We start from the raw sequence: 27,438 nt of genomic DNA on the forward strand, positions 1-27,438 counted from the left end.
AATGTGAACACTTGCACTAGACCTGGTCAGGATTCTGGCTGCCAAATTGTGGACATACTGGAGTTTGTTCAATGGGGATTTAGAAACCCCAGAGAGTAGAGCGTTACAGTAGTCGATTCAAGATTAGACAACACTTTTCAGCCACAGTTAGTGATAACATAGGGCGTAGTCGAGGAATATTTCTGAAGTGAATTAAAGATGTTTTGACAACATTCTGCGCATGTGGGTCGAACGTCAAATATCATCCCCAAGTTTTATTAGTTTAGACTGAAGCTCAAGTACAAGACCATCTACAGATAGGGTTTCTTACTGGTTTTATAAAGTTGATGGGTGGTGCCAATAAGCATGGTTTCAGTCTTGTCACAGTTAACATGAAGGACATTTTGAGTCATCCAAGTTCTTATGTCAGAGATGCAATTAGAATAGAGACAGCCACATCAGCATAAGATTTGGTATGGATGTATATATGAGTAACATTAGCATAGTAATGATAGCTGAGGCCATGTGATCTTAAAAGCTTCAAGCTAAAGCTGTAAGCTTTAAGCTACACAAACACACGTCTAGTATTCTCGCAATCAATTTGGGTTGTTTAAGCATAGAGGAATAATAGAGTTTAAGTGGGTTTCTGATAATACGTGATTTTAGATATACAAGCTTTGTCAGAAACCTAATTACAGTGTAAAAAGTAAGACTACAGAAATAATAATAATACATGACATTTACATTAACACTGCACTGAGAAAGAGAGGGGTTCATGCAGGCACACTGACTGCACACTACAGTACATTTACACTACACTGAGAGTGAGGGATTTATACTGACAAGGACAAACTGGAAATTACAGCATACTAACACTGCACTGAGAGAGAGGGGTTCATACAGGCACACTAACTGGACACTCCAGTACATGAACACTGCACTGAGAGAGAGGGGTTCATACAGATACACCGACTGGACACTGCAGTACATTAACACTGGACTGAGAGAGACAGCACATACGATGAAACTTACCTCATTCGTTAGTGCTGCGTTTGTGCCGGTTTGTTGAAAGTAGCGTTTGTGCTGCTTTCATTCCCGAGATATACAGTGCCTTGCGAAAGTATTCGGCCCCCTTGAACTTTTCAACCTTTTGCCACATTTCAGGCTTCAAACATAAAGATATAAATTTTTTATTTTATGTGAAGAATCACCAACAAGTGGGACACAATTGTGAAGTGGAACGAAATCTATTGGATTTTTGAAACTTTTTTAACTAATAAAAAAATGAAAAGTGGGGCGCGCAAAATTATTCGGCCCCCTTGCGTTAATACTTTGTAGAGCCCCCTTTCAAGTCGCTTGGGGTATGTCTCTATCAGTTTTGCACATCGAGAGACTGAAATTCTTGCCCATTCTTCCTTGCAAAACAGCTCGAGCTCAGTGAGGTTGGATGGAGAGCGTTTGTGAACAGCAGTTTTCAGCTCTTTCCACAGATTCTCGATTGGATTCAGGTCTGGACTTTGACTTGGCCATTCAAACACCTGGATACGTTTATTTGTGAACCATTCCTTTGTAGATTTTGCTGTATGTTTGGGATCATTGTCTTGTTGGAAGATAAATCTCCGTCCCAGTTTCAGGTCTTTTGCAGACTCCAACAGGTTTTCATCCAGAATGGTCCTGTATTTGGCTGCATCCATCTTCCCCTCAATTTTAACCATCTTCCCTGTCCCTGCTGAAGAAAAGCAGGCCAAAACCATGATGCTGCCACCACCATGTTTGACAGTGGGGATGGTGTGTTGAGGGTGATGAGCTGTGTTGCTTTTACGCCAAACATATCGTTTTGCATTGTGGCCAAAAAGTTCGATTTTGGTTTCATCTGACCAGAGCACCTTCTTCCACATGTTTGGGGTGTCTCCCAGGTGGCTTGTGGCAAACTTTAGACGAGACTTTTTATGGATATCTTTGAGAAATGGCTTTCTTCTTGCCACTCTTCCATAAAGGCCAGATTTGTGCAGTGTAAGACTGATTGTTGTCCTATGGACAGACTCTCCCACCTCAGCTGTAGTTCTCTGCAGTTCATCCAGAGTGATCATGGGCCTCTTGGCTGCATCTCTGATCAGTCTTCTCCTTGTCTGAGCTGAAAGTTTAGAGGGACGGCCAGGTCTTGGTAGATTTGCAGTGGTCTGATACTCCTTCCATTTCAAGATGATCGCTTGCACAGTGCTCCTTGGGATGTTTGAAGCTTGGGAAATCTTTTTGTATCCAAATCCGGCTTTAAACTTCTCCACAACAGTATTACGGACCTGCCTGGTGTGTTCCTTGGTCTTCATGATGCTCTCTGCGCTTTCAACAGAACCTTGAGACTATCACAGAGCAGGTGCATTTATACAGAGACTTGATTACACACAGGTGGATTCTATTTATCACCATCAGTCATTTAGGACAACATTGGATCATTCAGAGATCCTCGCTGAACTTCTGGAGTGAGTTTGCTGCACTGAAAGTAAAGGGGCCGAATAATTTTGCACGCCCCACTTTTCATTTTTTTATTAGTTAAAAAAGTTTCAAAAATCCAATAGATTTCGTTCCACTTCACAATTGTGTCCCACTTGTTGGTGATTCTTCACATAAAATAAAAAATTTATATCTTTATGTTTGAAGCCTAAAATGTGGCAAAAGGTTGAAAAGTTCAAGGGGGCCGAATACTTTCGCAAGGCACTGTAGCGCCTTGTTTTTCCGGTGATCACGTGACCATGCACGGTGACTTGGACCTCCAGTAACCCCATCTGCCAAGTTCAAGCACTCTGTTACCAGCACAAGAGTAACAATTCTGCAACTTTGTTCCTCTGTTTGCCCGGGTGAGGGTATGGCGATGGATATTGCATTTAATATCATTATCTTCTATTCATTTGTGCGATTAGGAAAATTAAATTTGTCTCCAATATCATACCTGATTCAGAGGAGTTGCGGGTGTAGCCTTAAAAAGCGAACATTAGCAAAATTGTATATTCTTACAAAGAGGCTTTAACAAACAAGTCTTAATACCTCAAAGCATTGTCCTTTTTTAAAAATCTGAAGAAGTAATCAGTTTCACATTGTCTCCTTCTTAAATAAACAGGCATCAAAGGATGTGTGAAGATTCAACCTGTCTGTCGAGCCACGTATTTAAAAAGACTTGAATTTGCAACTTTCTGAACCATTGTTGCTCTTTTTTATGCAAAGCCAAAGTGAAAAGGAACCAGGACTTCAGGACTTTTTTTTAAAGGGGCACTATGTACAAAGTTTACACAGTTCATAACACATCCGAGAAACAAGAGTCTTACCATCTCACACATGAACACCGTGGCAATATTGGAAAATATTTTTATTTTCACAGAACAGAAGTGAACATATATCTAGGTTCTCTGAAAAACTGGCATTATCCACGTGTTTGTATTTACAGGGGTCTTGTGCGCAAACATGAAACGATTAGCTCACAGTTTAATATAGCGCATTCTTTTTCTGGCCGTGACGTCACTATGTCCCGTCGGCACCATACAAAAACCGCAAGTTCACGACCACCAGATCTTTCAATTGTGATCTCTTGATCAGCTGACCCCAGCCTTTGCAGTTGATGTTTGATTTATTATCTGCATCTCTGGCGAAGACCTCTTCTTCCAAATCCAAAAGTTACTTTACAAACTAGAAATGCTATACTGTAATTATGATGCTACGTTGACGTTCCCACTAATTTATTTTAAAGTAAAGATATTTGAGAAACTTGTTTTATATCGCGGGGAATACCACAAAATTAGTAAGATTCATTTGTCGTTATCATGATATTTCTACACATGCAAGTGAAACTTGAAAGGATTTGTCACACTTCTGAATTTAAATTATAATGTTTTGTTTCTGTAAGTGTTACAAGGAGAACTGAACCCCAGAAAATCTCTGACATGTTACAAATTGCTGATGTGAAAGCTGAAATGATTAAGTGGTGAATGCAATGCTTTAAAAACATATCATAAACGAAATAAGTGGTGATGGGCGCTGGTATTGCAGTTAACGTGAGTAGGCGGGTCTAAAAAATATTAATTTATCAATTTCTATCTACATATACAGAGACTTTTTGATGTGCACTTAAACTGTAATCCATAACAATGTAAAAAACTTAGTTATTTTCATTTACGTGGTGGAGGGAAGTCCCCATTACCTGTAGAGTGCTTTCACTGGGGTTTCCAGAGAAGCACTATGTAACTGAAAGGATATTATTATAAATCACGTAAAAATTGGGAAGCACAGTTTAAGCCAGGTTTGGTGTAATTCATTTTTTGTTACATTTTTGAGTGTTAATCGGACTTCTCTATACTTTGCATTAAACATTTCCCATAATACACGGGCCATGGGTCTAGCTAGGGATTCGACTATCAAATGAACACTAAGATTAAAGGGTGACATCATGGAGCTAACAAAAGAGAAGTGTAAAGCTCGCCACAATTTGTTGTTTATGACTTCAGTTCTAAGCAATATACAGTGTTTTGCATTCATCCTTATTTCTTTCTGGGGATTTAAACTACTCATCAATTGCTTGATTTTTTTAAAACCTTGAGCGGTCCGATTCCAGGTACTGCACTACATATTTGTGATTTTTGATTGTTAATTCTTAATTGTGTATGAAAGTAGATATCAGACCTACTGCATGCAATAGCTTATTAAGGAGCTGTTGCCTTTCTATTGTTCGATTACCTGTAGAGAGTGAGAGGGGTTTATAATGTACGTTGAAGTACCTGCCTCTTTGAAGTTCTGAGCATCTTTGGGAATGTTTGCACGGTTTACATTGATTGTATCATGTCCCAGAAGCAGCAGGCACGAAACTGGTGATTCCACTATTGTAGTAAATGTAGTAGAGTTAACCATTTGACAATAGATTAAGGTCTGCCTTCACAGAGCATAGAACAGGATAACATGAGTTTTGTATGAGCTTTATTAAGTTATACCCTCACACAACAGAGTATATTAAGGAAGTACAGAGTTGGTATAAAATTGCATCATGTGGTGTGTTACACTGTAACCACACTTAACAGACCAATGAAATGTACTGGATTAAAGCTCTGCATTGTTTATTGTTATTCTGACATTGTTAAACATTTTACACACTGTTTGGTTATGAAAGTCGATGTGAGGACAGGATTTGTTTTTTTGTATTTTAAATAATGTATGTTGTTGCACCATAGTACTCATTCTACATATTTGCCCTTCATTCCAGGATTCATCACCTACAGGCACTGTTAGGAGGGTAGGAACTTAACAGTACTAACATTCAGGCTGTGCTGCCAGACAACCCGACAAAAGAATATACCCAAGTGCTGCAGGGCTGCAAAGGTAACAAAGAATCAATGTATACATGCATAACAGAGTAACTGCAAACTATAAAGTCACACTTAAAACCTCACACTTACAACAAAAAAATAGCAGAAGGATACGATGCTTTTTCTTCTGATGAAGTTCTAGAAGAAATAGGTGTAGCTGGGGACCAAGAGCCAAGCTGTACCCTTGATGCATGCCCGACAGCATTGAAAGACTGGGTAACAGAAATCTGTGAAGAATGCAGGTTGCTTGCTGTGGACAGTGGTGATAGACATAACCTGCATTTCCTACCGGAGATTGTTCCTCATCTCACCAGGCTTGCTTGATATCTCCCACTCTGGACTGGCTTAATGGTTCCACTTTTCAAAAGTGTGAACATCACTGCAAGCTCAGCCAGTGTGGAGGTGGATTTCAAAATCCTAAAACAATCAGTGCTGAAGCATGAGTTGACAGGTTCCTTATGAAGCACCTAGCACCCATAGAAGGTATGAGAATATCAATGGGTGTTCATGGTGTTTCCCAGCAGTGTGAGAGGGCCATTATCAGTTCTACCACATCCAGCTCTCTAGAACAGCAGAGCAGAACACTTGTTATGAGTTCTGAAAAACAAACAGAGCTCAAAAAGGACAAAGAAATGGTGTATCCATAAAATCTGAGTTGTTTGGAAAATTGGAGAGGGCTTGCTGCACCACCTAAAAAATGGAAACCATCTTTTTATCTTGTGCCTCATTCTGAGTGGTTACACATAGATTATTCTGTTCCTGTGAAAAAAGCTGTAGTGGCTCTGATGAGGAACTGAAGCAGCAGAGACCTGCCCCCAGTAAAGGTGAGTGGAGACACTGTGAGTGTACTGAACACTTGTGCCTTTGATGTCAGTGCCTATGCAGTGCCTATTGTGACAGCAGGACTTCTAGCAGCTATGTTAATCAGGCTGTAGATAGCATCTACAACTGGTGAAACATTTGGCACAGAAAGGTGTGCACAAAGATGTTTATGTTCTAAGAGCTACAATTTTGAGGGACATTTTTGGTGCAACGAAAATAGTCAGGGCTACAACAAGTGAGGGCTGAATGTAACATTTCAGAAATCATAGCAAAAGTGTTCTTAACAGTGCCTAGTGTGGTAGCACTGAGTCGGCGCTCATCGTCAAGTTGCCCCCTCCATTGTGGAGTCACGCAATATCCCACTTGTTTCTGTAGATTTGAATACGCTGAGAGCAAGAGGAGTAACAGGGCTATAGGAGGCTGTACAGAAACAAATTAAATTAAGCCAATCAAAATGTCTCTCTCAAACTGGTGACATGGGAGATTGGCTGAGTCATGAAGAAAACACTGTCCAGTCTCAAAATATCTTTGAGGATCAACTTTCAGATTTTCCACATAACCTGGAATTAAATGGGAAGACCTTCAAATTAAGAGTTGTCACTGCGTTCTGCCAACCTGCCAGCAAACATGTCCTGGGTCATTACATTGCATACTGCAAAAGACATGACTTCATCTGGGATAAATTTGATGATCTAACAAAGACAATCAAATCTGTGTCTTCAGTGGTCAAGGTGTGCCCTCACGCTGTATTCTATACCAAGGTCTGACCAGAAACACAGATAAAAATCTTCACATATCCCTTGATGCCTATGTTTACTTAAGAAGGAGACAATACGAAACTGATTACTTCTTCAGATTTTTAAAAAAGTACAATACTATGAGGTATTAAGACTTGTTTGTTAAAGCCTCTTTGTAAAAACATACAATTGTTTGCTAATGTTCGCTTTTTAAGGCTACACCTGAAACTCTTCTAATTTGGGTATGATATTGGAGACAAATGTAATTTTCCTGTTCACACAAACACATAGAAGATAATGATATTAAATGCAAAATCCACCGCCGCCCCCTACCTGGGCAAACAGAGGAACAGAGTTGCAGAATTGTTACTCTCGCACTGTTAACAGAGTGCTTGAACTTGGCAGATGGGGTTACTGGAAGTCAAAGTCACTGTGCATGGTCACGTGATCACCGGAAAAACAAGGCGCTATATCTCGGGAACGAAAGCAGCAAAAACGCTACTTTCACAGCACAAACCGGCACAATCCCAGTACTAACGAATGAGGTGAGTTTCATTGTTTGTGCTGTCTGTAGGGGGGGGGGGGGCAAATTCACAGAGCTTACTATTCAAATGAAGAATCTCTATCTGCTTGTTTGTTTAAGTGTTTAGAGAAAATTCCCACGACACTACTCAAAACTTTGCCCCTCTACTGAGCATATACTTTATTTTCCCAATATAAGAAACAGAGCAAATAAAATGAGATAAATATTCGAGAAGCCGCTACAAATTATCATCTGGTACCTATTTTTCTATGTATATCGTCTATCCCTGAACCAAAAGGCAGTGACGCATTGTGTTCATTCGTGTTGAGCAGACTTGACTCCAAACAGGCAAAGTAAACAAGGTAAAAATTGGTGATACCGCCCTGTTTATCCACGGCTTTGCGTTACTAAATAAATTTAAACTCGACTATCCCAGTACACAAATGACAGTAGGAAGAAAATCATTAATTTGCTTTTTTTCAATGCAAACTAGGCTGGACCTCAAAGCTTTGTACTATTGAATGTGTCTACTTTTAAATATTCCATCTACAAAATATACTGCAGGTTAACCAATATTATATTCATCAAAATGGGGTGGCGAAATCAAATCTTTACGTCAAAACATTGTACCTAGAACACAAACAGGATGAATCTGAAAGTAATACATACTCTACAGATGTAAATAATACATACAGCATGAATACCTAAAGTAGTTCACGTAGGGAGCTGCATCAGTATGTGTAGGCTGCAAAGGAACAAGTAGAGGTATATTCCTGTGCTGAAAAGAGAAGAAAAGAAACAACATTTCGGCTGTGGAGCCTTCTTCAGGCGTCAAAACCTTCTTCCACAGCTGAAATGGTGTATCTTCTCTTTCCGGCAGGGTATAAACCTTTACTTGTTCCCGAACTGAAGGTAGTCGAATTTATGTAATTTTGTTTTACATAAAATATGCAAGTTTTAAAACCGTAAAAAATAATATTTTACTTTCCAATTGTGGGGGGAAAGCAAGCGCTATCTTGATATTAGTGGTTATATAATAATTAAGCCTCCTTTACTACACCAGCTACATCACTTCTTCGTTGGGTATTCCTCAGACTATATTCAGAAGACGGCAAAACAGAGCACAAAGCAACTCATCGTAGCAATTAACAGGGTCTAGGAGGAGAAGCTGACCGAAAAAAGTTGTAATAATTTCCGTAAGACTCTTTTGTGCTCAGCAGAAGATTGAAAAGGGCAGCAGAGGACAGTCGGGGATGTAATTTCACGAAAACATTTGTTCTGTCTAAATTGCCAGTATTTAACACTGCACTGGAGGGGGGTTAATACAGACACACTGACTGGACACTACAGCACATGAACACTGCACTGAGAGAGAGAGGGGTTAATACAGACACACTGGCTGACTGGACACTGCTGTACAATGCGATACATTAACAATGCACAGAAGAGATAGCTACCGCCACGTCGATAAATAATCTGCCCACAAACATATTTCCAAGACTCCAAAGTCTCCTAAATTGGCTTTCACATGGAGAAAGTGTATCAACTGACGACATATTTCTGTCCACATTTAAAGAACAGCAATAACATTAATGAGAATATAACCAGACCACAACTAGTTTAGTTCGCAGAAAAGAATCCCTCGGCAACATCACAAACCTTTCCTACTTCGCTCTGCATCTCTCCACAATGATACAGTTTCAACAGTGAGGAAGTTAAAAACACCGTTTTTAAACACAAACGTTACTAATTAAAAGTCACTGCACTTACCCGACGGCTCCGTTTCTTCATTTGTTTCTGCAGTGATTTCACAGGGAGGCATGAGTCCAACATGATCTGTCCCTCCCTGATCTCCTCCTCCCGACTCCTTCTCCCACAGCTGCAATCGCACTTTAAAGGTCTCGTTTTCCTTCATTCGCGTTATTTCTGTCCCGAAACTGTCCTTGACACACTGTGTGATATTTATCACGGCCCGACTCACCAGGATCTGGGAGACGCTGTGGAGTTTGTCTTGAAACGAGACCTGGTAGTCAGACATCGTGTTTCGGAAAACTTCTGAAACTTCAGACACGAACGATTTGAGCAAAACCCCCATGAAACAGTGAAGCTCGTTTTCCTGCTTCATTTGCGCGATTTCGGCCCCGAAAACATTGTCGACAGACATGATTTTAATCAAGACCCGTCTCGCCAGAACCTGGGAGATCCGGCGGAGGTTTTCTTCAATCGACTTCTCGGAATCATCTGTCCGGTTTCGGAAAACTTCCGAAACTTCGTGCACGATCGATTTAAGAACAATCTCCATGAAAGAGTGCGCCTCAGTTTCCAGATTAAGCAACAGATTCTCCATTTGTTTCAGAGTCGATCTGAAAAACACAAACAATTCCTGCAGCTGCAGTGGCTGTAAACACGTGGGTTTGAACACAGAAAGCGAAACGTGGTCAATCAGAGGACTTCCGGGTTATCAGATGAACTTCCTTAGTGACCGTTGCTATGAACCACAAAAATATTAGTCGAATAATAATAAACTGAAAAAAATAGTCCAGAATAGATGTTTGCGTTATATTATAGTGTAACGTATACGACCGACATTTTTATTTTATTTTTATTTAATGTGTAAATAATTTACAAACACAACTACAGGAGCAGAAATGGATACAAGAAAAAAAAACACGAACAGAAAAAAAAATTAACTGCCAGAGGTAACGAAGTAAATTATATTTTTTACATATATCAAATGTTTTCCTTGCTTTATTTGATTGATTTTTATAGAATTTAAATAATATTTCAACTCCATCTGAAAAGTACTAAAAAGGGGAGTATTATTGGACCATTTTGATTTTATGAATGTGAAATTTACTAAGAATGACTAATAAATATGCTATAAATAAATGCTTTTTAAAAAAAGTTATCTTACACAGTACAATATCAAAGTCCTTAAACCTAAAAAAAAACACCTTTAAATGCCTACAAACAAAATTCAGCAAGTCCGTCCAAAACAACTTCACAAACACACACCTTACAACTAAATGTACCAAAGGTTCCCTTTCAGCCCGACAAAAAATGCATAAATCATCCTGCTCATGCTTAAATAAGTACTTTAGAGAGTACTTATTTAACTGGATAAAACCTATGAACAATTTTAAATGATATTGTAACGCCCTCGCCTGGTGGTGAGGAGGAAGCGCCCCTAGGCGCTCGTAGTACCGCTGGGCATGGGAGTGGTAGCCAGGAAGAGTCTGAGGGTCATCACGATGACCAGCGGCTGACCCTACCTGTGTAAATAATGTCCTAGTAATTCTAGTGCCCTGTGTAGTCCTGTAAAAGTAGAGTGTGTTGTTAGGTAATTACCACCCTAAATGTGTGTACGTGTTCCGTCAGTCTCCTCATGTGTGTGTAGATCCTGTGTTTGGTTTTGGTGTGGTTGTTAAATAAAGTCAGTGCTTGGTTAATCGCGTCTCCACTGTTCTTTAGTTCTGAAAAAGAACTTGCAAACGCTACAATACATTATATACAATATTGTATTCAAATGTCTAATCATCATAAAAAACACAACTAGTAAACTTCAGTTACAAATTCTAGTAACATGGCAATATATATAGTAATGACAAACACAAACTAATTACATGAACACGCTAATATTTAACTCAAAACCACATTTCGATTCAAATATAAATTTATAAAATTTACAACTTCTTTATTTCCACGAAAATATTATTAATGTAGCACAAACGCTACTTTCTAATAAATACAGAAAGAAACTGTTTGTTTTGTGTCTACTGGTGATCCTCCTCTCGATACTAATGAAATGTTTAATATGATCCCTCGAGAAAAAAAATGAATCAATTTCCGCCTGGAATGATTGATGCCCCATCAAACATTTTGTAATATCCCTGGAAGTTTATACAGTAGAATCCTGGTTCGTGGCTTAAATTCAAGGTAAATGAGACTAAGGAAACGAGTTGGAAACTTGATGTCGAAGTGGGATTTAAATCACCCATTTCACATTTTACTTCATTCAGTATGTGCCAGAGAGCGATGCCACAGCATCTCTTCGATAGCTCAGTTGGTAGAGCGGAGGACTGTAGTGGAGTCAACAGGGAATCCTTAGGTCGCTGGGTTGATTCCGGCTCGAAGGAAGGTGCTTTTCATGTAATTTAATCAAAGAGTTAAAAAAGCGAATCTGTTTTATTCAGACATTGATCAAAAGCTCAATAATCGACTAAGCAAAGGCTCCTGTTCCGAATTCAGCCCACGTCTGATTGTCTTTTTTTTTGCCAAGATCTGATCTTTGAATTAAGGGACTACACTGTCTGCTTTGTAATTCAAAAATACATACAAATGTCAAGTTTTTTGTAGATATAAAGGTGTTCTCTGTTTTCAAAGGATAGTTACTTAATTGGCATAATGATTTGGTATTGATTTTGTATCGTTGTATTATAAAGTTTGTGCTTTCTGTGTTTTTATCGTATTGTGAACTTATTTTTTAAACAAATGCTTACAAAGGCAAACACGGCACACATCTGTTTATACCAGCGGTGAATTGTACATTTTTATTAAGTACAAGCTACTGTGCACTTCTGGGAGTATAACAGGTTCGATATAAAGTGGCAAAAATATAAAAGGGGAAAATACCCCAGCCTGCGTGTAAAGCCCTCGTTGTGACTGTTTTAGATAAAAATGGCATACTGTGCACGAAATTTTGCAGAAACACAATCTGATATTTTGATAATTATTATTTTAATAATTTTATAAGTATGAGGCCCCGGATCCAAATCTTCAGTTCTGATTTTTTTAAGTGATATCTTTCCTTCCTGTCGTGGAAGTCACACGATGTGAGCAATTGTTTTTTTTACGTTACGATCCAAAGAGCCTCAGACTCACTGTAACCAAACCAGGATGGATTCTGCTGGGAGCCGGACTGAGCTCATTCTCACTCCCTGTGCTGAAAACAGAATTAGCTCTTCCCCAAACATCGTCTACAGCTGCTGGATTGTGCTCTGCATCTTACTGCTCCGGCAGTTACTTTGACGAAAGACAAATCACTTGTGCGCTTTTAACCTTCTCGCAGCTACGGGCGAGACTGACGCTCACGATATGAAGGCACCCGCTGGTATACCTTCTCTAACTTTCAGTCGCGACAGACTTCGCTTTTTTAAAAAAAAAGTAGATATAGCCCTGAAAAAAGCATTAACTTTATCAGTTTTATATTAATCTATTTTGAATCAAAGTTTGATATTTTGTTTTATTTTTTATTGCATTTTACATAATAATAAGAATCATTATTGCTTACACTTATATAGCGCTGTTCTGGATACTCCACTCAATGCGCTTTTCAGGTAATGGGGACTCCCCGCCACCACCACCATTCTCCTGAATGATCACAGAGAGTCAGGACCTTGGTTTTACGTCTCAGCCGAAGGACGGCACCTGTTTACAGTTTAGCGTCCCTGTCATTGTACTGGGGTATCAGGACCCGCATGGACCGCAGGGTGTGCGCCCAGCGACAGAAACCAGACGTGTGTCGGGCTCGGCTGCGAGCAGGACAATGACGTCACGTGGACAAAGTAGAGGAAATCAAAACGGTTCTATAAAAGACCTGTGTCAGCTGTTGGTTTGCAGTCTGGACTCTAAATCCTCCGATCCGATTTTAAATCTCTCTAATACCTGAGCTGCGGCTTCTTCCGAGTATTTATTCGTATACTTATTATGTGTAAGTGTATAGATGAAACCTTTCATAGTGTAACGCTTACGCCCGACAGGCACTGTGTAAGAGCCGGTGTACCAGAGCAGGTGACGTCACTGCCCTTCCCTGTGATAGCAGGACCACAGCCCGTGGGTTGTGGGGAGATCTCTCTTTAGCTCACCGGGCTGGGTCGCTGCAGAGAGACATGGGAGTCCCGGGTTCGAGCTCCCGACGGTGGGGGGCCGACCTAATGCGGCGACGGCGCCCGCCTGAGCCCTTGTTGCGTTACAATATATTGTTCAGTTTAAATCAAAATGCTTTACTAATACAAGAGAGAAGTATAGTATGAAGGATGTGACAAATGTATGATTTCACGGAACAAAACGGTTTTTATTTGCATTCGAAATGAAGCGGAATTTTAGCGCAACACACAAGCCCTTTGTCTTTTTTAGTGATTTTTAAACAGACGTAGAAAACGCGTTTTTTTAACACTATAATAGCAGGGTCAGTGGCGTAATGAATAACGCGTTAGGCCTCGTGTCAGAAAATTATAGGTTCGACTGCCATCTGGCTTGTTGAGTTTATACCACTTACATTCTTTTATATAAATGAACTGCACCTGAAAGCTATAGAAAACACTTTGGGTAAGTTGTCTGCAGCCTCCTGCGTCGACAACTTACCCAAAACACTGTACTGTCTGGAGATCAGCTCCAGCTCTGAACTCAATTGCAATGAAAAACCATGCGTAACAAAACTGGAGAACAGCTGAACTTGTGCTCAGTTCGGTGATGAGGGTCCAGAACTGTCATTGTTGTAATTAGCACGAACTGCACAGGCTCTGAATCAGACCATGTCAATTAGTCTGATCAGTGTAGGACACGTTAATGTAGAATTATTAATAGGTTTATTAGTTAGTTAGTTCAGGTTTACCCACCTGAACTAATGTAGAATTATTACTTGGTCTGTCTCTTGTTTGTATATAAATGAATGTCTCTGACAACTTAATGTTAGTTTTACGATGTAGGTCAGGCGTTGACATATGCACGAGTATACGAAATGTCTCACTCCTGATTCAACTCATGTTCTATAGGAGATTGGCGATTCCTCCTGTTTCTCATACAACCATATCAGAACAGAAGCCCGTGTCACCCAGCTGTGATTCAAGATCGACTCGCATCTTTATCCCTTTTTTGTTCATGATCATTATTTTCTTTAGTTATGATCAATATTGAACTTTTTTTAAATTAAATGACAATAATCAAACATGCAGGCAGATTTTTGAAAAGTATTCGGAATTGACAGGGTGCCCCTTTGGAACAGTCGTCAGAAAATGTGAGAAAATGAAAGTTATGTAAGCTCTCACACAAAGCATTGAAGATAGGAATCTGAGTGTAAAAAAGCTACCTGTCTCCCAATGATAGGCAGGGATACACACCATGACTCGAATAGACTCAGCGAACTTTAACACCTATGATATTACGAGTGCTTTGCACGTGTCGAATTTCAAGAAGGAACTACTACAACAGTTTGGACATAATTCAATACCACCGGCAAAGTCCAATGCCGGCAACTTCTGAGAAAATAATGTTCACTCATGGAATTTGGTCTTTGAATGGCTGGCGGGAAAATTCATTTATACTCCTTTTGCACCCTCAGCTGAAACATGTTAAAATAACAACGCAGATTTGTTGGAGAACCTGACAAGGATTATTGGGTTAGTACTGTATGTATTCTTGTATATTTACTTTAATTTTAATATAAATGTAAACATGCATGCTGTATAAGCTATTGTAATTTTAAAATATGTTAGCTGAGGATGCAAGGGGGGCTATTATACCTTGTGAAACACGCAAGGAACCGTAAAAAAGGCTAATATTTGAATAAAATTGGCGATCACAAGAAAACCACAATTTATGTGGTATTATCATCAATATCCTTCAAAATCGACGTTCAAATGAAGGATTTGAAGAAACTATGAAAAAAGCAATAGTAGTAGGAGAGGATTTTGATTTTTGCTCTTCAAGTCAGTAGATCGACGTAGAGTTGCGCCCCTACAAACAGCACAAAGGATGAAACCCACCTCCTTCGTTATTGCTATGTTTGTGCCAGTGAAAGTAGCGTTTGTGCTATTGAAAGCATCTCGGAAGATGAAGGTGCAGTCACTTCCATATGTCATGATATTAGATCCGACGACAAGAGCTGAAGCCCCCCGAGTCCAAGCCAGCAATGTGAGGAAGATGGACATGGAGGAAGGTAGCGTGGCCGAGCGGTCTAAGGCGCTGGATTTAGGCTCCAGTCTCTCTGGGGGTGTGGGTTCGAATCCCACCGCTGCCAAATGTTAATGTTTTAAGACCTGCAATACGATCAGTAAAAGTGCTTTTTGTTAGGCTGCAGGAGGTGTTAAGAGATAGACTTTCTAAAAGACAGGCTTAACATCAAGGCAGAAAAAATATTTTGTTTTCTCAACAGAAATTCTCTTTGGCACGTTCAGCTTTATGTAGGGAACAACATCTGCCAAGATCACTTTTGAGGCAGTGCACATGATAGTGTACCGGCAAGTACAGTACATTCAATATTGGCTGTGGTGGTGAGCTGCTTTTGTCTGTGAAACTTTTAATTCTTCACGCCGAATCGTTGGCAGGGGTAAAGCTTATTAAATCTTTGAACATAGCGCTCCATCAGAAGTACTTTGTTCGTGATCAAAAGAGATCAGAGGATTAACTTCATGAATTCACATAGCATACCTTACAGGAAAGATTTAAAAGGGGAATTGATTATGCTTCCTGATGTTGTTCCTGTGGTTTCTTTGGATACAAAGGTGAATGTTCTTTGACGTTCTGCTAGAGTATCCACTGGGTGAGCTTTCTCAATTAGCTCGGATAGGTCATCAGTGCTCCGTCTCCGGAAAATAATCAGCACTGTCGATCATGAGTTTACAGATTTCTCCAAATAACAACTATACATTTTAACCCAGCGGTTAGCATTCCTTCAATCCAATAGTTTTACTCTGGGTAAAAAGCAGCGCAATCTACAGAGAGATAATATTCAAATATTTCAACGTTCTTATTGGATTACCTGTATGGAGATATCGCTCAGAATTCCTAATATGATTTTGAGTTCAGTTTTGCTTTACTACTTTCAGAGTCTTTTATTGACCTTGCTGAAGCAGAGAAATGACATAATCACAAATGCGACCTACCTGTGCTGCTGTTTCTGGTTAATAATTATTATTGCGAGGAAAAAAAAAACAGCTCCTTGCATTAAGAGCAAGAGCAACCAACGCGCTCTCTTGTTGAGTTGGGTTTTTTCCGTGGTGCTCTTCCTCAGATGCAAAGTTATTTGGCGAGCAAGGACCTCTGAGAAGGAGCCTGAATCCGTCAAGAACTCTGAAATTCTAATATCGCACTACTGTCTTGTGTACAGAGATCTGCTTCTTCCTTTTTGAGTGTTTTGGTGTTTAAGAGCACACTTCCTACCTCGAATGTTAGTTTCAGGAGATGTGTTACCAGATCACAGATCATCTTGAAAAGATTTGGGATGCACTGGCTCAGTTATTTGAAGGAACCTATACCACCAACGCACTTCTGAGAAGCACCTGCACATTTTCGCAATCCTCTCTCTCACCTACAAAGTTATGAAGACACAGACGACCAACAAAAACTAATTTGATTCACTCAATTATTTGTCCATCTCTAAAGCCTGTGTGTATTGACAAGGCAATTCAAAAGCACATATTAAATAAGAACACGATCCTTCTTGTTACCATTCACGTGGTTGGAGCGTTGTTTCGCCCTTTAACATTCTTCTAAAATATTTACAAAAGGGCTTTATCACTGGAGTTGTGTGCATCAGTCCATGAACATCAACTGTACTGCTGTTTTTCTATGCGTAATTTAATTGCAAGCACTTAAAAGATGCAAAAAGGTTTCAAAGAAAACATAATTGAAAGACAGTCGAGTAAGGAGGTAGAAAAACGCACTCCCCCATTGAAGAATCAACCACCGTCGCCCATGTGACTGGATATAAAAATAAATTATTCATTTCAATTATTCATGAAGGGTGGATTGTGGTCAGTAAACATATGCACATCTTTAAGTCAGTCCCACCATCGGTGCCATAGGGGATGTAGCTCAGTGGTAGAGTCCATGCTTTTCATGTATGAAGTCCTGAGTTCAATCTCTGGCTTCTCCAGATGTCTTATATTATTGTGCTCACATCGCAATCTTCTGTTGAGTAAGAACTCTTTGCTCGTGTTCATAGAGAGCCAGGTTTACACAATTAAATTCAGTCACACACGAAGTGCTACAGTCTTGCTCTGCTGTTTTAAATGTACCTCCAAAGCATTTCGTTGTGTTAACTACCAAATGATTTGAACTAATTTTACGTCATATTCAGGAAATCCAGAGAAGGTCATCAGACTTTTAGTGGCTGTTGAAGAAAACACCTGTTGAATCTCACCAGGGATTTCTTGAGAGATCATTCAGCGAGCAAGTCCTCCCTCTGGACTCCAAATATTTTGGGTTAAACTGTTATTCACATACTCTAACGAAGAGAAACGTTAGTGTCTTCCGGTGTGTGAGCCCATTTCTAAAAAAAAAAAGTTATATAAATTGAATTGTTCTACTTTTTAGGCTTGCATAGTCTTATTAATATTTCAGTTAAATCTTTTTTTCTGTAGTAACATCAGTTGATATTAATATTAGTCCTGATTTATAATTTTTTTGTCATGGTTGATCTTAAATAATTTTGTAATTAGTTTCAGTTTTGAAAAATCATGCAGAGAAGCTACCAAAACTGGTAATGTTCATATAATGTGTAATGCAATAGCAGCATTTTGGGTTGAAAACAAAAAGCATATCTTGGTATGAATCCTAACACTTCATAGACAGCGTTCTAGGACTTCTCGCTTCAGATAAAGTTGTCAATACATCATAGATTTCTACTCAATCAATATCAGCAGTGTTATCGCTACTGAACGCTAAATATAGATCCTGGCAATACTTCGTGAGATCTTCGTAAGAAAATCCAAAATACTACGGAAGGAATCAAATTTATATGTTTCTTTGGATCGAGAAGATGATCATTATGAGACTCAAAACATGCCTGTCTTTTCTTTTTTCGAGGACAAATGGATTATTGAGGTGTAAAAATGGGTTCAAAACCAAAATCACCTGCTATCGCTGCTGTTTCTTCAAATCCTTCAACTGATCATCGATATCGAGGAATAATATATAGTTTCTTCAAATCCTTCAACTGATCATCGACATAGAGAAATAATATTATACAATTGTGGTTTTCTGTTAATTGCCAATTTGACTGTAATTACATCTTCGTTTACAGATGTCTTGCATGTATCACAAGGTATAATAGTCGTCGTGCGTCCTCAGTTAAAATGTACGACAAAAGTACAACATTTATGGTTACATCCATATTAAAATGAAGGTAAATATACCAAGATATTAAAATACAATTGTACAGTCCTAACTTAATAATGCCTGTGAAGTTTTCCATCAAATCCGAACTGTAATTTTGAAATATTATAGCTGAGAATGAAAAGAGAGTACAAAGATCAAATTCAATGAGTGAAAATGCACCAGTAGTTCTCTAAGCTGAGTTTCTTCCCTGAACATGACTTGCTTGCGAAGCACCAAGCAGCCTTGAACGGATCGCGGAAATCAAATATACAGTACAGATGGATTCAGAGTGTGCTTTCCAACTTTTGTGCAACATTTTCCTTTGATAGGGTGGAGTTGTCTTCACAATCTGGGTTAAATAAAAAGGAGTGACGTCAGTGTTAAACAGCTTTCCTTCTTGGAGAACAATGGTTGTGTTCCATATTTCTAATTATTTTGGTTTCAAGATCGCAATTTAGTGTGAAACATAAAAGCCAGCTGGATAAGCTTTATTAATTTCCCTCATGGGATCAATAAAGTATCTACAGCAGTGGTTCTCAAACTTTTTGGACCAAGTACCACCCCTAATCCAACCAAAGCATCCAAGTACCACCTACAAGTCATCATCTCATAGGAACCCCAGAAATTCTCAATGACCAACATGAGTGTACGTGCACATACTCACACATACATATAATAAATATTATAATAATGAACTTTATTTGATATAGCGCCTTTAAAGGTGGCTTCTCAAAGTATTTTACAGAAAAAAAAACATTAACAACAACTAATAAAAAAGCACCATTTCAGTGAGAGGGGTGAGCCTATTTAGTTGAGCAAAGGAGATGTGAATTAATTTTTCAAGCCTTGATACAATTCACAACAGAGTCTAACAGATATTAAATCATCAGGCATTTTCTTGACGGCAAAGGTCTCGCGGTGGATGTTGTAATGCGTACATTAATTTCTGGAGCAACCTCTCTAATTCGTGCAACTGCACCGTTATGTCGGCTTGTCATTGCTCTAGCACCGTCTGTACAAACTCAGATGCATTTTATCAAGTCGAGGTCATTCTCTTCGATAAATTCATTCTGAAGCTGAAATATGTGCTCTCCTGTAGTTCCTGTTGGTAGCGGTTTACAGAACAGAAAGTCTTCATGGGACATACCCTCAAACTCGTATCTAACGTAAACGAGCAAATTGGCCAAATCGACTACAGACTCATCTAATTGCAGTGAAAAAACATCTGCTCATCTTATCGCGCTCTATCAGTGTACTTTTGATATAATCCTTCATTTCAATAATTCTATGAATGACTGTGTCTTTCAGTGGGAGGGGGGCAGCAGGTCGAGCTGTTTAGCAGCTTTTTTTCCACACATAATACGTGTCAGCTCTTTTGCCAACGGTAAATAAGGTTCTTCAAAAATAGTGTAGCTTACCTGCTTTAGCAATCCGCAAGCTTTTTCCGCGTTTCCGTTTTTATTTCCGTATTTATTTAAAGTTTTTATTTCATGCGCATGGGAGCGAAACACAGAGACGCTCGGTGTATTTTTCTCAAATTCGAACAGTTCTTAAATATTTTTCTATCACGCTTTCGTGTGCTCACAAGATTGCCTGCGTTCGTAGCACGTATTTCTATGCATTCCTGTGTTTACAATGTTGGCATTGTTCCAAAATCACGCACATTCTCCTTTCTCCCTATTTGCTGGAGATACAATAGCTTTTTTTAAATACAATTGGTCACTTGCATCCGTAGCACGCATTCCTGTAGAGTGGTATAGAATTACAGAGTATCTCTTGTATCTCTTACACGTCATTTACAATGGCTTTTCAACTAATAGCCCGTGCAGGGATCAAACCCTAGCTGTTGGTACAGTACGAGTTGCGTAAGGCTCTGTAACGCGCAGATGAGAAACTAACCTCTGCTTCTTCATTATATACACACCTATATATGCAAGCTTACTGCCTCCTACGGGCTCTGTATTTGATTGCGGTACAAGACCGGCCGTGGAGATAAAGTGAGACGGGTGTGTACATTAAAAGGCTCATAGTGTCCCTGGGAGGGCTCAAACCACCACCCTTTTGCTTAACAACCGAACCACAAAGACTCATGTACAGCTTAACACTTCTCGGTCTCAGTGAAAGTGATACACTCCGTAAAATTTCCAGAGATTCATTTATTTTTAAAGGAAAATCACCAACAGCGGCCAAGATCTACTGGAGTTTTTTCATTCTATACCGCGATTTCTGAAGGGTACTCTGTGAAAATACGAGTTTTGACGAGAAGGGATGGACATATAAGGTCAAAAGGCTTGAGGAATTGAACCTTAAGGTGAAGACTGCGGGTTCAGTAGCAGCAGAACCTGATCAGTATCAGTTGACTCCGATATACTTTGAAAATGAACTTGGGGATTTAGAGTCAGACGTGCTACCGTTGCACCATGGGGTACTTAATTTAAAACAAAATAGAAAAAAAATCAGTGTTCCTGGATCTGTAATTGAGAACAACACCTGCACAAGAGCTGCGCAGGAAGAATAAAATGTGGTCTGGGAAGAAGAGACTCTCTTCGGAGAGCTGCGCTCTTCACAGGAGATTTTTTTTGTGTGAAGCTGATTTGTCTCCTTTGGGAAATTCAACAGCACTGACAACTGTGATTTCGTGGTGCAACGGTAGCGTGCCTGACTCCAGATCAGAAGGCTGCGTGTTCAAATCATGTCGAGGTCAGCTGTTACTTTTTCAGGTTCTGCTGGTCCTGAACACGGAATTCACCCCATGCAGTTGAGTTCTATCTGTACACCACATAGATAATCAAAACAAAATAGAGCAGTACAGGACACGCAGTGTGGAGCTCACACAGGCTTACAGTCTCCAGCATTGGAGTGGAGGGGAAAAAAGAACTTTGTTTTTTTTTTTAAGAGAAAAGGCACAGTTCACATCTGCTTAACATCACGTCCAACTTTAGAGACAGCTACATCAGATAATGGAATCCCGGAAGTTTCAGATAACTTTTTTTTAATACAGGTTCAAGCAAACCTGAAAGTTAATGAGTTTCCGGACACTTTTGTTTTATTAAAAAGTGTCTGAAGCCTGAAACTGTAATTTGAAAACAAAACCCGCTATTGGACATTAGCAGGTGCTTTTTGTAACGATTTGCTATTTCATGCTGGAAAACAAAGGAAACAGACCCAACGTTTGCTTTCAGGTGCGGTTCATTACATAATATACAGCTATTACTGAGGAGCTTGAATAAAATTTACACGAGCCAGGTAGAAGTCGAACCTACAATCTTATGATCCGAAATCAGACGCATTGTTTATTAAACCGCTGGCATTTCACATGACCTGAATTCCCCCATAGTGTGCTCAGCGCCGCTACTAGTCATGCACCGCTCCGTCTAAAATTTCAAAGTGAGAAACATGTGTTTTCTTATTTTTTATGAGTTTTAAAATATAATCTCTTTAAATCAGACAAGGGGTTTATGTTTCGCACTGAAATTCTGACTGAGAATTCAAAGAAAGACTGTTTTCTTCCACAACACCGTATAATTATCACATCCACCAGACTCTCCAACCTCTCCAGATCTTGCTGGTCGAGCAATTGCTCGGATAAATTAGGTCACGTATCATGTTAAATCATTTCTTCTCAACACAACATTTCCTGGTGCACGTTTTCTCTATGAAAAAAAGACATTTTTCCGTTGCACGATTTCTCGTTTTTTATCAAAGCGTACAGAAATAAAAAAGAAGAAGAAATAGTGTTGCAAAAGAACTTTGTCGCCCTTGTTAGATGTCAAACGCATTGGACATGAAAAATGCCAGATAAAAGCCAGTTCTCTTCGTTTCTCAGTGTCGGGGCTGCTACTGTATGTAAAAGAGGCAATTTGCTCTGAGCGCAGGTTCAGCGCTTTCTGAACACAGATGTCTCAGAGCGGTGTGTCCAAGTGGCTGTAAAAGGTGATGGTGGTCCTGTCACCGTACCCTAGTTGGTTAAAGTGCCTCTTTATTGAACAACAGAACTGTGGTTCAAATCCCAGCCGTGTATTTCTTCCTATGTTGTAGTACAGAACGTACCATTTGGGGCACTCACAAAGGGCTTGATTTTGTTAAATGCATGTGTTCATTTCCTTTCAAAAACTTGTTTTTGATGAACTTCACACAGCTTGCAAAACATGAAATTCAGTTCTTGGTTATCAGTGCAGAAGAAATATTACCGGCTGGCAAAATAAACGGGAAGAGATTTTTTTTTTACCGAAACCTTGTGATTCGAGAAATGACCTTACCAGTCATTCTCTGTGGCGCAATCGGTTAGCGCGTTCGGCTGTTAACCGAAAGGTTGGTGGTTCGAGTCCACCCAGGGACGGGGTTCTTTGGCGATATGAACATTGTCTGCAGTCGATTGGATTTCTCAGCGAAACCTTAACCATTTTAATATTTGCAGGAAATGCGAGTGTTTAACACGTGTCAGGGTCACCGGGAAATGTCCAATAATGCCCAACATTGCAACTCCCCAGAAAACCATATTCACTCAAAAAAAATTATCGTCGAATCTTCATTTACACTCCAGTTGAATCCTCTGCTGAAATATTTTAAAAATACAATGCAGGTTTGTTTGAGAACTTGACAAGCATTCTTACAATAGCACTGTGCAGTTGGATTTTGATATTTTGACATATTTACCTTAATTTTAAACATAAATACTATACAGTCTATTGTAATTTTAAAATATGTTAGCTGAGGATGCAAAGGGGTGAAAGGGAAAGGTCAGAGGGTATAGTAAAAACAAGGTTAGGATTGGTGGAGGTGGTAGGGGTGTTGATGGTTTTTCTCTTGTCATGGAAATATAACTATTAATTTTAAAGGATCACTTACTGACGTCAGACAGCTGCCAATTCTCCAGACGCGTCTCTGGAAGGATAAACAGTTTATCCTCCGAGGTTCGTCCAATTTGCTAAAATTGTCCGGGTCCGGATGGAGTTTCAGCAGCCGTTCGCGCTCAGGTTTGTGATCCCGGACGAGCCCCCAAATTGTCATGGAAATATAACTATCAAGGAAGCCACAAGAGAGAGTTCTCACCTGAGTAAGGTCTTTATTTCAATATTGCAATATTGGGAGCCCTGCAAAGTGCAACCACAGACTCAATTTGTTACAAGCAGTACAGGGTTTTTATAAGACATTGCGCTGTAAAAAAGTTCAGCACTTGGTCCCTTCTAAAACTTCCCCTTTCTCTAAGAGAAAACAGATTACATCATAGAGCGAGAGAAGAAAAACTAGATTTGTTATTCAAAGCTTATCAGTTACTTTCAGCTAATTCTAATGACCCAGACAGCATATATTGTTTTGGTACATTGTCTTCTAAACTAACCTAAACAGTGTACTTTGTTGACGAACTGTTTTCTAAAATTCTGCACGCACTGTAGCACAGCAGTTACATCCTTGAAATATATTATCTAAAAGCACCAATATATTTTTTCAAAGCTCTCTACATTTTTAAGAATCAATTTACTTATTAGATTTCCACTTCACCGGCGTCATGCAAGCAAACTACATAAATATGAGAAAACACGCAAGAGAGTTGTCACTCAGAGTGTCGAAGGGTCGATGTATACTGGGGCTCAGTTGAAATGCAACGTCAGGACTTTTCCGAATTATGTCACACGAAGAGAGCACAGCCCTTTCCGCCCTGCCGTGTGTGTCTCGGTAACTCGCTGTGATCGTATAGTGGTCAGTACTTTGCGTTGTGGCCGCAACAACCCCGGTTCGAATCCGGGTCACGGCAGAATAGGGGCGTCTGCTTTTACTACTCGCACGAATGAAGGCAAAAAAAAAGCCAATCGATGTGAACGAACGGCGCTTTACAGAGGAGTACTGCCTGACTGGATCGTTGATGAACGACAGAGGCCACTCCGACCTCTTCTCGGTTTTCTTCAATGACTTACTAAGGATCTTCTTCACATTCGCCCATGCAGGGGAAGCCAGTTACACCAAAGCAAACGCAGGAAAGTGCATTTCAAGCAGAGACCAGGAGGGACTTGTTTACACCGAGAGTGGGCGGAGAATGGAACAATGCGCCCAGCCCTGTTGCTGGAGCCGATTCTTGATGAGCTCTTGGGCTCACTAAGAGGCCCCCGCTGGATGCTAATCTTTCTGTTGTTCTTGCAGGTCCTGCGCTGCTTTTGAGCCGACAGAGCTCGTCCTGGTCTGTCGGCACAGCCCAATTGCAAATGATCGGCTCCGCGTACAGAAGGAACGTGCGTTTGGTACAAGAGTGCACGAAGGCACCGGAAATACATTGGGAACAAATGACCGGTCGCTGAAGACCTCTGTGAAGTACAGGAGCGTGCAAAACAAGGCTGTTTCCGCCCGGTCTCGAACCGGGGACCTTTTGCGTGTTAGGCGAACGTGATAGCCGCTACATTACGGAAACCTGCAGGGACCGCTGCTGGTGTCTCGCTTGTGTTTCGGGCTGAGAAAGGGACCCGTCACTTTAGACAGGGGGCGCTGGAGAGAGTAACAAAGGGCGCGATGAAACAAAATGCCGAAACCCGGGATCGAACCAGGGACCTTTAGATCTTCAGTCGAACGCTCTCCCAACTGAGCTATTTCAGCAGTGCGCAAAGCCCACAGCCACCTGCTCGAGCCTTCCTGTGTTGTGGCATGAGCGCACCAAGAGTAGCGGGAGAGTGTTGCAGGAACGTCACTCAGAAGGAAAGCCACCCAGCTGCGCCCTCTGAGCTCTGTCCAGCGCATTTTCCTCGCATGGACTCCTGCCTGCGACGGGCAGGAAACAATTAGCAAGAACAGAACGACACCCCATGGGTGTCTCATGACCGCACCTTAGGTTGTGACACGTGCAGGTGTGAGGGGTTGCCGGGCTACTTTGGAGCAGAGCTTGGGCGGAGGGGGGGCGGGAAAGCAGACAAAGAGGTGACACCTCAAGGTCTGCACGATCACAGCTCTCCGCCGCCCCAGGCTTCCGCTCGATAAGCTACTGGACACACCCGCCCCTCCTCACACAGACCGTGGAAAAGCCCCCGAGTGGGAGGGCTCTCTCTTCCTCCCAGGAGCTCTTGGACACGACGCCCAGACAGGGCGCGGGGAGCCGCCGCCTGCAAACACGGCTCCAGGCAGGACTCCACTCCGCAGGAGCCGCAGAGCAGAGGAGATGAGGGCAGCTTAGCTCCTGTGCAGAGACCTGAGCTGTTGTTGCTGTGGATGCTGTCTTTTCTGTTCTCGGGGTAGGACATCAGGATGCACATTGAAGCGCTGCGACATGCACTGTACAGATCCCGCCACTACTGGGCCCGATTTCCCCGGATCGAAACCGGGCGGAAACAGGCCCGTTTCGTTTGTTGCCACTCACACTGTTTGGGGATTCGCCTAGCGCTGTGATCGAACAGACCCACTCACATCTTAGTGTGGCGGGATCTGCACAGTGGATGTCGCAGCGCATCCTGCTTTCACTTCAATGCATGTCCTGATGTACCCTGGTCTCCCGCGTGACAGGTGGGGATACTTGCCACTATACTAACGAGGAAGACATCGCTCTCTGCTTAGTGTGCAAAACACTTACTTGCAGCATTGTGTGTGCTGTGATTTAAATGCTATTGGTTTGTGAACAGAATACCCCTATCCCAGTACATTGTGCCACATTAAATAAACACACGAGAAAAAGAGATTCAGAACGCAAAGCTGTGTCAGTGTTCTGTGTAAAAAATCGGTTTGAACATCATGGGAGCTTTTTTTAATAAGCTGCTGAGTAAAGAATATTTTAATCTTCCTGTTGTCAGTAGTATTGTGCATATAGTTGACTCTTACCTGAATGAAAACAGGACGTAAAGGAAGGGTTTCAGAATTCAGACAAAGCTTTATTCCCCTGCTTACAGTCTGAGTAATTGGAGACTGCGCTATTCTGTTGCCTATGGTCATATACGGGTTTTTCGCATGAAGCCGTATTGAACAGTATTTCTCGCGTTGTGAACTTGTGTATACAGCGGTCCCCTGGGTTCCAGTTAGTGCGTAATTACGCATCGCTGAAAAACCGGAGGTTTAAAAAAAGATAATTAGCTCACTGATACTTTGATGTAGAGGCTGTGGAAATAGCCACGTCGTGGTCTTTAAAATACATTTGGTTTGAAGGCGTTCTGTGCTTCCGTTGCGAAGTTATGGACAAAGGAATATTCGTGATTAGTCCAAAAAATGTAATATAAACAAAAAAGTAAAGGCTGAGAAAGCATTCACAATGTATTTTATGCACAAAGCAAGTATTCTCGCGATTCTAAGAGGTTTCGTGTAAACGCTACAGGCGTGGCAAAATCGTTTTAGAACTTCAAGCTAACTTTACCCCGGTTAAAAGCTTACAGCACCTGGTATTCCCAGGCAGTCTCCCATCCAAGTACTAACCAGACCCATCCCTGTTTAACTTCCATGACCAGACGAGATCAGGGGTGCTCAAGGGGGTGTGGCCATAAACGTGAGCAAAACTCGCTGGCACCCCTCTTATAGAGAGGACAGCTTCGTCACCTCTTTTACGACGCTGCTTTTTTCTCTTCTTCCCACGTTCTCTCTCTTCACTGCCTTCGTCCCCGCTCTATTTCACTTCAGCCTTTCACTCTTGCTTCCTTCCAATGAGGACGGAGCTGCGGGAGAAAGGGCGCTATAGAGGATCGCTGTGGAGAGCTGCTGCTGTGCTTTGACATCTGAGCTCTGTGGAAAACGATCTCAATACAATTCTGAAAAACGCGACTCCCCGAACGCCAGCCGATCAAGTCTCCACAGCCGAAGCGCTGTGTCTCTTTTCAGCTGACGATAAACCTTTCTTCGATCCTTTGCGGACTTGTAAAACTGTTCATGATCAGAATAAAAAACGCTCACGCTAATACACAAGCACCCGTGTCTCGCCAAAGCTGACAAATAAACAGACGGACAAGCCGCACTGCACGTGTGAACAGGGGAATGA

General features: G+C 40.8%; 5 non-coding genes and 1 pseudogene across 5 annotated transcripts; 4 read left to right on the forward strand and 2 right to left on the reverse strand.

Annotated features, from left to right (window-relative positions):
* Positions 1-11,454: 11,454 nt before the first annotated feature.
* On the forward strand, positions 11,455-11,543 carry trnay-gua (transfer RNA tyrosine (anticodon GUA)). The gene is given in 2 exon segments: positions 11,455-11,491; positions 11,507-11,543. It is a non-coding gene; the product is annotated as a tRNA-Tyr (tRNA).
* A 3,798-nt stretch (positions 11,544-15,341) lies between these two features.
* On the forward strand, positions 15,342-15,423 carry trnal-uag (transfer RNA leucine (anticodon UAG)). The gene has a single exon. It is a non-coding gene; the product is annotated as a tRNA-Leu (tRNA).
* Positions 15,424-22,768: 7,345 nt separating this feature from the next.
* On the forward strand, positions 22,769-22,842 carry trnan-guu (transfer RNA asparagine (anticodon GUU)). Its single transcript has one exon. It is a non-coding gene; the product is annotated as a tRNA-Asn (tRNA).
* Positions 22,843-24,186: 1,344 nt separating this feature from the next.
* On the forward strand, positions 24,187-24,258 carry trnah-gug (transfer RNA histidin (anticodon GUG)). The gene has a single exon. It is a non-coding gene; the product is annotated as a tRNA-His (tRNA).
* A 757-nt stretch (positions 24,259-25,015) lies between these two features.
* Positions 25,016-25,088, reverse strand: trnaf-gaa (transfer RNA phenylalanine (anticodon GAA)). Its single transcript has one exon. It is a non-coding gene; the product is annotated as a tRNA-Phe (tRNA).
* A 1,745-nt stretch (positions 25,089-26,833) lies between these two features.
* On the reverse strand, positions 26,834-26,952 carry LOC138219116 (5S ribosomal RNA; annotated as a pseudogene).
* Between the last annotated feature and the right edge of the window lie 486 nt (positions 26,953-27,438).

The sequence above is a fragment of the Lepisosteus oculatus genome, chromosome 14 (genome assembly GCF_040954835.1).
Source record: "Lepisosteus oculatus isolate fLepOcu1 chromosome 14, fLepOcu1.hap2, whole genome shotgun sequence".
Taxonomy (NCBI): Eukaryota; Metazoa; Chordata; class Actinopteri; order Semionotiformes; family Lepisosteidae; genus Lepisosteus; species Lepisosteus oculatus.